Source organism: Diachasmimorpha longicaudata, chromosome 4 (genome assembly GCF_034640455.1).
Source record: "Diachasmimorpha longicaudata isolate KC_UGA_2023 chromosome 4, iyDiaLong2, whole genome shotgun sequence".
Taxonomy (NCBI): domain Eukaryota; kingdom Metazoa; phylum Arthropoda; class Insecta; order Hymenoptera; family Braconidae; genus Diachasmimorpha; species Diachasmimorpha longicaudata.
This window is the reverse complement of record NC_087228.1, coordinates 7068226-7077622: the sequence shown is the minus strand read 5'-3', so window position 1 is coordinate 7077622 and position 9397 is coordinate 7068226. Positions and strand designations below refer to the sequence as shown.

At 42.1% G+C, this 9397-nt stretch overlaps 1 protein-coding gene across 5 annotated transcripts in view; it reads right to left on the bottom strand.

Moving 5' to 3' along the window:
- The window catches only part of LOC135161918 (uncharacterized), a 38095-nt gene that overhangs the window by 23388 nt on the left and 5310 nt on the right, over positions 1–9397 (bottom strand). The gene's annotated exons all lie outside the window — the stretch shown is intronic.

The following is a 9397-nucleotide window of genomic DNA, read 5'->3' as shown; positions in this document are numbered from 1 at the left end:
ATGGATTTACATAGTGAGCCGCCCCCCCCCTCTCCCTCCCCCTCGGTTTGCAACTCGTATCCACTTATCGGTGTTATCGGTGCTTGTGCACATGCGGGTTTACCCTCGGACATCTCTCCTACACATAACCCCGGGAAAACTCACACCGGGAATTCTGTACGAGTTTCTGATTAAATCCCACTGGGTTAAACACACGCACACGGGTGGCTTATTGACATTCCCGGAGGGAAAATGTTATTACACCGAGTGAAAATGTCTGAAGGAATACTTGCAGGTGGATATACATTATTTTCATTACATTGATCGGGTTAACAAATAATTTGAAATTATTTTGAAATCCCGTTGACCCTCGTTGTAGTCTCGTGCATTCACGGGACGAATGGGGGGGAAAGGGAATTCGGGGAACGCGACTGTATTTTGCTGCACTACCATGCGCACACGCGAGCCGAGATTTATGGAAATGGGGGCTGTAAAGTGGAAATTCTAAGAATTTAATTTTCGTTTCACTATGGGCTAAAGTCATGAGAAAAAAAGTCGTTGACTCCCAGTGTTATTATGGAGCTCTGGAGAATTTTAATGTTTTCGAGAAGAATTGAGTTCTGAGGAGCGTGACTGGAGCTTTGGGGTGTTTTAAGTTGAAGTATTCAAGTCTCAAGTTGAGACATTCGAAAGAATCAATTCGTGATTTATATAAGTCCCAGGTTTGGACGTTGATAAGTCTCCAGCTCAGAGTTTCAAGTCTCGAGCAACAATTTTCTGACAAGACTCCTCAAAGTCTCAAGTCAGGACTTCTCAAGTTTCACATCACGACTTTCGAAGGTCCCAACTTGAAACTTAAAGTCCTCCCCTCCTGATCTTCAAGTCTTTCAAGCTAAACATTTAAGTCGCAAGTTGAAACAGTCGAAAGGTTCACTCAAGACTTCTAAAAGTCTCAACTTGAGACTTTCCAAATCCTCAAGTTAAGATCTTTGAAATGAAGACCCTCGAAAGTCCTTATTTGGCACCTAAGTCCCTCAATTTGATCCCTTTTTTCTAATTTAAGCTCCCAAGTCTCCAACTGAACCGAATTTTTTTCATCCACTCATAAAATAACAGCTCGATAATTCTGTAATCACCTATCACGTGATAAAAAAAAACCTTCCAATACCTGTTGCAGTTCACAAAATGCCCATCACCGATAACAAGTCATCACGCGGTCATAACGAATCAGCCCACATTCAGCTATATTCAATCAAACCGATCAATTCCCCGAATAAATCCGATCATCGCGGATCCTCGTTGAGGGATCGAACACACCCCTAAACCTACGAAATGGTATAAGCACATGTTCTAAGCGCCTGTGTGTGCCGAACAGATCATCGAAGGGTGATGAATATCGGAGCGGGTGTATGGTTTAGTGCCTTCAGACCGCGATAGACTGGTTATCGGTGGATGCTATATACTGATACCTCAACATGTACGGATTTACGCGAGACTCAATGTTGCGTTGTTAATGCAATTTGAATAACATTCTCCTGGAAGACCACCCCCATGTTCGTTCACCCTCTTATCAACCCCGTGCGCTGACGTGCTTCTACTTTATTACTCAACCTGTCAGCCTCTGCCGTGCATCGGCCATGCATCCCTGCTAATTGGAACTTATATAACGCTTCTTTGTTTCGTAGTTTGCTTTTCTCGAGGCTCGTGCAGTTCGCGGGTTCATTCGGCTCGTAAAAGAGCTGTGTAAACCGTGTAATCGCTTACACCCTCTTTACTAAAATACGAGATTAATCGCCCGACGTGTATCGCATTTAAATTTGCCGCGTCGCTAGCAAATACATAATGATTATATTGGCCAACAAGGAACCAGTCTTACGCATCAAGTTGGTGACTACCTTCGTTGATGTACCTGTGCTTTCTTGGATCTTGGAGTAGGACAACCCCGTGGATTCTTCGTCAGTTCGTCGGAAAGCACTCGCAAGTCCATCAACATCGATGGCAAAGTGCAAATCGAGATAAGTTGGCTCACAGACTGTCGTAGCACCAAATTTGGTCCAGCCAACAGGTGATGAGCATTTGCTTCTTCTTAGAGTCCAAGATGTTCAACGAAAGCTGGACAACAGACAGAGGCGACTCATCTTGACTCACCACTTTGCTGCTGATGCGATCAAAGCGGTTCGAGGTTGATTTCAAATCCACATGTGATTCATGATTTTACGTAGAATAGATGTTCCTCTTGGCTCCGTGATTATGATCCTACCATCGTAACCCTTTTCTATCCACTTTCATTCTTATCTCAACTTCGATGATACATCGCTGGCCCCCGAAACGATCGTCTCCACTATGACTGACCGGCTGCTGAAGATTATCTATCGGAGCTCCTCCGAGTTTCCGTAAATCGCCAGCAGCTGTGAGTTATACAGTTGGTAGTTGAAGATGGTAGATATCGTGAGGGATGTACGTCTCGAAAAAGGGATGGAATGGTGTAAGGAGTAAAAGTGCCCCGAAGGCATTTCCAGGAATGTGGTATGCTAATAAAACTCAAGTACGAGAAAAGTGAGGACTGATCCTACCGTCCGACAAAAATCCGATTCACGATGAGGTGAAGTGAAAAATGCCAAATCATCGACAGGACACGAGAATTTCAAGTCAACATGTAACTTTTCTCATCAACTTTTTGCATTCCGTGTACATAAGCACGTGAACATGCAAGCGAAGAGTTAGCGGGTGAAAAAATGGGGGAAAGGCGGCTGAAAGAATCGATAGTACATGAACCGCGAAGGGTTATGCTAGACTTGGCAAGTAAACCTTTGATGATGATGAAAATAGATGTGAAGGAGATACTGGAAAAGGGTGTAATGTGCGAGCGAAGGGTGGCGGACGAAATAGGACGAGACGCCGAGATGGTGGTTCGTGGTGTTGAAGATTTGAGAATCAAAATGTGAGAAGGCTTCAGTTAGTTGTCCTACTTGGGAGGATATTGAGCCCATTGGGCCCTGGAGCCGTCCAACTTTGTTCATGTCCACATCGACATTTCCCTGGTACTGGGCAACTGCGTCGGAGCCAACCATCATCATTTTCCAGCCGCCTTCGCTTGGATTGGAAGGACCAAGAGTGTCAGCTGCTCTGGGAGAAGGGAAAGTCACATTCTTCATTATATACTATCTCACAGTTTTCATGATGACCAAGATAGGTTTGATGGTCCTTGCAATCTTTGCCTCCGGAAGATGTCGAGATGCAGCTGACCTCAAATATGTAAAGAAGGGCGAGGAGGGTGGGGTAGAATGGGACTAATAACCTCAGCTCTTCCTGCGAGGAAACTCCTAATTTGATTATATCTCATGGTACCGTCCTAACGACGACCAAGATATAATGACTGAATGGTCCTCGTAGTCTTTGCCTCCAGGAACTTTGCGGACTCAACTGACCTGAACTATGTAAACCAAGTAAGAGGTACGGGTCAATATAGACCGGTGGAATAAAATGGACACAACAACAATGGGAGCTGGAGGTGGTTAATCTGGACCCACATAAATTTACCAAAGTATTTGCAAGTCATTGGTATCTACATTAAAGATCCCCATCCCCTCAGCCTCACCCCTATACAAGGAAGACAAAGGGAAAATGAGATACCTCTGAATTTCCCAACTTTCCTCGTCTCTATTTTTCTCGCAAAAAACACTAATAAACTTGCCCTCCAATTTCTCACCAGAAAAACCCTCTCCGAGAAAATCCGCAAATACATTTTGATTTATGTAGTCTCCATCCGTCGAAATCTTCAGGCGGAAGTAGCTCCAGACGCCGATGTCTTCCCTTACATAACCTCCACCAAGATAATGCCTGGCAAAACACGTGAGCGCAGTTTTCAGCTTCAAAACATAATATATATGCCATCTCTGAATCAATACTCCTTTTCTAGTTTCCAACTTTTCGGGAGGGGGAGGGGTCGAAGTCGTTGGGTCTCGCCCGACGAACCTTTTCCTCCCCCTCAGCCCAAGCGACTGAAACCACAGACTGAGAGACGAGACAAACTGGGCCAACGCCTTTGAATCTCTTCGCAATTTTTCTTCAATTCTTATTTTCCTTTATCTTCTCTTGGTCCCCCCTCCACCCCCCTTCCACCCCTCCGTTCACCCGCCAGTCTTTCCTTTTTCCTTTATCTCTTGGCGGTTCTGGTCTAATGAAAGATAATGTCACGCCGGTGTAAAAAAAATTTCATTCCACTGAGGGATTCTTCAACCCCTAGACTATCGCATACTTCGCTCTCGCTTCTGGTGGAGATTGTGTCAATTATAATATCAAATGAATGTCGATGGTAACGTGGTATTTTCAATTCGGTAAGGGGACCAGGAATTCCGTGAGTGGTTGTCAGTAATTTGCAAAACCGAGAGGAATTTCAGGGGTTTCTTTTACTCGTAACGGAATGCATAATTTTACTGCTGGCGGAGTGTAATTGCTTTTCTCGGGTGATGTACCATTACCTCGGAGAATATTAATACTGCGACAAGATGAATGGGTTTAGACACGGGATAGTATCTTCTGGGGAGTAATTTCATTGAGGGAAGTGGGACGCGGTGAAGTTTTGGATTTATTTTGTTAAAAAAATGGAAAAACAGCGGGCGGTTTTCATTTTTTTTTTTTGGACGAGCCACGAGGGCTGGGTGAATAGTGACGAATTGGCGGGAGAGAAAAATTATCCGGTAATTTTACCCGGTCGGGTGTTCTATGTTGTAACTGGACGAAATTGCCGAAGAATTAATCCCTCGGAGTTCTCGGGAATGAGGAAATACTAATGAGTGATCAACCGGAGAAATCAACGTGCTGTCGAGATCGGGAGAATATGGAAAGGTAAATAATGAAAAACGTCGATTAATCCACGCGACCCGGGATCTCTCTCGCTGTCATAGACACACACTCCCACCTGGATATTCCCCGGGATCACAGACATAAATTCGTTGGGGACAGACCAAGTAAGTTTAACTTACAACACAATTAATTTTTTTTCTGATAAAATAAAGGTCTATTATAAAACGGAAATTGCCCCTCGAGGCTCGGTGCACTTTCAAAGGTTGGCAAGCAGAGCTGTGGAAGGTTGAGCAGGGCTGTAGTGATTACTAAGTGGATGGGTTTACGAGTGTGGTTGGTAAGTGGATGAGTGACCGCGTGAGGAAAAAGGGAACAGTCTCGGAACATGAAAATGGAATGAAAACTCGGCTAGAGTTTTACCGGAGTGCAAACAGCGAATAGTCAGACGGTGTCTGTGGTAGGAGACTTTTTCTAGTAAAAATTACTGGGTTCAGTGGTAATGGTGGGGTATTTTATTCGCTCGGGGAAAAATTACGTAATCGCTTGAGGCAATTCAACATGAAACAAAAATTTACTTGATAATTTTTTTTTTAATTACGAAAATTTCGCGGTAAACGTGAAGCAAAAAATAGGGTAAAAGCTAAGGCGATGATAGGGAATTTTTGTTATAAAAAAAATTCACATATTTGTTTTGGACAACCAAATACCCGAAATTTCCATTGGAAAATCCGTTCTAAATTGTTGTTAGAAGAATATTTAATTGGCCAAATTATATGTTTCTTTCAGTGTGAGGAAAATTAATGAAGATATTTGTTCTCAAACGTAATTTTGAATTTCATCTTCATCCATCAATTTTCCAAGCGCATAAAACCCTAAGATGTATTCATTGGTGAAAATTTGAAAAATGAAACTCTCAAATGATTCACGATAATTCAGGAGAATCGATTGCTACCCAGGAATTACCCGGAATATTTATCAAAAATGTCAGTGGACCCTTAATTCATGCCAATACCATGGGCCCCAGCCAAGCATTTTCTGAATAATGATCATAGTTGGCTGGATGCGTTGAAAGTAGGACGAACGAGAGATATATGCCTCTCAGTGCTGCAGCAAAGTTTCGACTTTTCGTTTAAACCTGAATAATCCTCTCCACCTCTCATATCCCGTTATTCATCGCGATATCAAATTGCATACAGCTATTTTTATCCTCATTTCGGCGCTAATGAGGGATAGGAAAAAAAAATTGAGGGAAAAATTACCAAACAAGTGGAGTAATTTGAATTAGGTAAATGATATATTGCTAAAGATCAATCAGAATTTTTTTAACGAGTTTGTCACTTTTATTTTCCATCCCACCGTCCATAAAGTGGGATTTTGCGCACGCTCAGCGTCTCTACTACTTCTATTGAGGGGAAATAGGTGAGTGAGCTTTTTTTTACTGAAATATAATTCCATTTCATAATTTTGTTAAAGTAAATATTAACAATCGGAATGTGCTGCATCCTTTGAATAATTATTACGTTTACCAATTCTTTAAAATTTACGAGAGGATATGAATTTACCATTTCACATCGTGACAACATTTCCAACGAGAAATAAAGTTTCGTAAATTTCTGCAAAAAAGTAAAACGAACAGAGAAATTTTCTCCCTACGAGAAAAAAAATGATATGGTCTGAATGAAAAACGGGTACCTCTCCACAAATTAATGGGGCAAAATGAAGGCACAGGGTCTGTTAATGAATTAGTCGGGGCAGATCGACCCCAACACATCAACACCACCCAGAAAATTCACTATACAGAAAAATCTACACTCCTCGAGTCTCGTGTTTCGCCTCGGGAGTTCATTGTTCCCCTAGTAATTTTCACGCCAGCGTAGTTATATATACCGTGAATTTTTCATTCCTCGAGTTCCACCGGGAAATTTTAAAGAGGATGTAATATTTCCCATTTATCTTAATGGAAATCCACATGAAAAGTTGCTGGACACGTGCTATTTCCCGACCAGTCTGCAGGCCTGCTAAATTAGAGAAATAATTATTCAAAAAATCTTTGTTGATTTTACTGGTCAGACAAAATCCTACAGAATCGTCTCTACACTCAATAAAAGTCCCATGAACGTCTCCTAGATCGAAGGGATATCGAAATATATCGAACCCACCTGATCCCCAATCCTCACTGTTGATTGGTTCCCGTGAATTCCGTGAAGTAGGTCGCGAGAAATGCGCGGGATTTTCAAAATTTTCAAATTGTGAAAATATTATGGACGGAACTCAATGATTTCTCTTGCATTCAAAGAAGTTTTTCGATAAAAATTCTAGCAAAATTGAAGTAAAAATCGTCCGACCGATGGGATATTTTTTAATAAAAAAATCTCTCCACATGAATTCCCATTTGGCAAATGAATTTCTCTTTACTTTTGTCCTGAATCCCATATATTCACGAAAAATCTCAGTACATGTGATACCAGATTCCATGTGAAAGCCCTGAGGAGCGTGCATTCAGTCATCTGGTCATCCCTGAATGAGACCACATGACGCTATCCACAACCTTCATTGATTGAAGTACCCAATCGATTCCCGCACCCCCCAATTATCCCCGGAATTTTCACCAATGGTGTCCACGTGTATGGTTAACGGACTGATATGCACATATTGATACAGTCACTGTGAGTGCTTGTCATCTCTCTCCCGAATACAGGGGATAGAGGTCCACCGTTGGCACTCACCCACCCTCTCGTCCAATTTTCCATCAAACATATTTTTTTTCACTCACTGATAGGGAACAAAACGAGGAAGAAAACGGTATTTCATCCCTTTGTTGATTGACCACAATAGAGAGTATATCGCCTGTGTATCGCAGTTTGATACTTGCATGCGGTTCCATGACTACATTGGTGTAGACAATGATGGAAAGGTGGTCTATATGTGGACAATTGCGGTGAAAAAGTGGTTCTCCAGTGGCGTTTCAATTATGATATTAATTACCGGATTGTTGCGGAATCATCCCATATTGAAAACTACCCGAGACTGATTGCGCTTCGCATCGTGTGATATGGCGATTTGAATTTCCCACTTCAAATGTGAACGTATGGCGATTATACAGCGATTCGAGATATTTCGATTCGGGCGAACTTCATTTATGATGTCTTTACCTTCGTAAATGGCACATTAAAACGTGTCCACCTCTTGAGGATCCAATCGATTAGTTTTCATATCGATATTCAAACAATCGATACCTCGCTTCCCTCACCAAGTGGCTGGACATTAAAAGTGTCAAGTTAAATATGACGTAAATCGATTATTTTCATGAATCGAAGAAACATAATCGATTCTCGAACTATTATTGTAACTAGCATCACAATGCGCAGTTCGCGTGGTCAGCGTCTTAGGGGTTCCACCAGGTGTGACGTGCAAATACATCGATTTTTAAAAATCGATTAATCTCGATACTTTGAAATTTCGACATGCTCTGCCAGTAATCTAGCCCTCCCAAATCTGGAGTCGAATCGAGTATCGAAATCCTGCCCCACCGCTTCCTCATTGATTCCCATTTGGCGCGAAATTCAAAGCTAGTAGAGCTTCCCAGCGCGTGATGGCGCATCGATCGTGTTCTCCTTCAGTAGTAAAATCCTTATTTTTCAGCGTTTCATTTTCATTTATTTATCATGACAATTCCGATGCGGAAAGTGTCACATTGATTCAGCCATACCCATGCCAATAGCGATGGATGAATATAAATATGATAAAACTGAAATCGCCGGAGTGATTCTCCATCACGTCCCAAGGTACACGTGCCATTACCCACCCCTCAGACCACTCAACCCCAAGTACTCCCCAACATTATGACAATCGGATGACTAAGAGATTCATGAGTTAATACGCACACAATGAATATACTATAATCGAGCCACCGAAGCATTGAATGGGAAATTGCTTTCGGATTCCTCATCCCCAGAGTCCAACATATATGGACGAATGTACAAGTACGTGTGGATGGTTAATTAGCTCATGCAAAACAGCTGTTACGTCATACCAGTAGAACTGATATTTTCCTCTCTCTCAGCCCCGCCCTCTGGTGGTGGCGTCGGTGTGAACACTTTGGTGTTAATACACCGAGATAATTTAACCCATTTTGATGAACTCTTTCGACCATTCGTTATTTTTCATTGTTTCCCACAGCCCTTTCTTTCCACGAGTAATCGCGTTATCGCTTCCCCAGTCGATCCCAAATTTTCTGAATCGAGGGATGGATTCACTACCCTTCGTATGCCCTGTCGCAATATATTATGGGATTCTCACATGTGCCTGGGGGAAATTGTTCATTCGGATTTAATAAATTTTAGTTGAATCGGATGAATAGGCTATTTTGAATACTCGTTCATGGAGATTTTCATATCGATGTTTTTTTTCGACTCACAGAGGGAATAATGCCAGAATAATTATTGGGTTTGTACAGGAAAGTGGAGGCAGATGGTTTTGCGGGGGTAAATGTACCGAGAAGAGGGGTAGCAGCGGTGATTGGGTCAGTAATTTTTGGGGAGAATTCCGGAAATATTCTACGGAACTGTAAAATTTTTATGAGAAATTGGAGAACAATTGGATGGAAATTTTT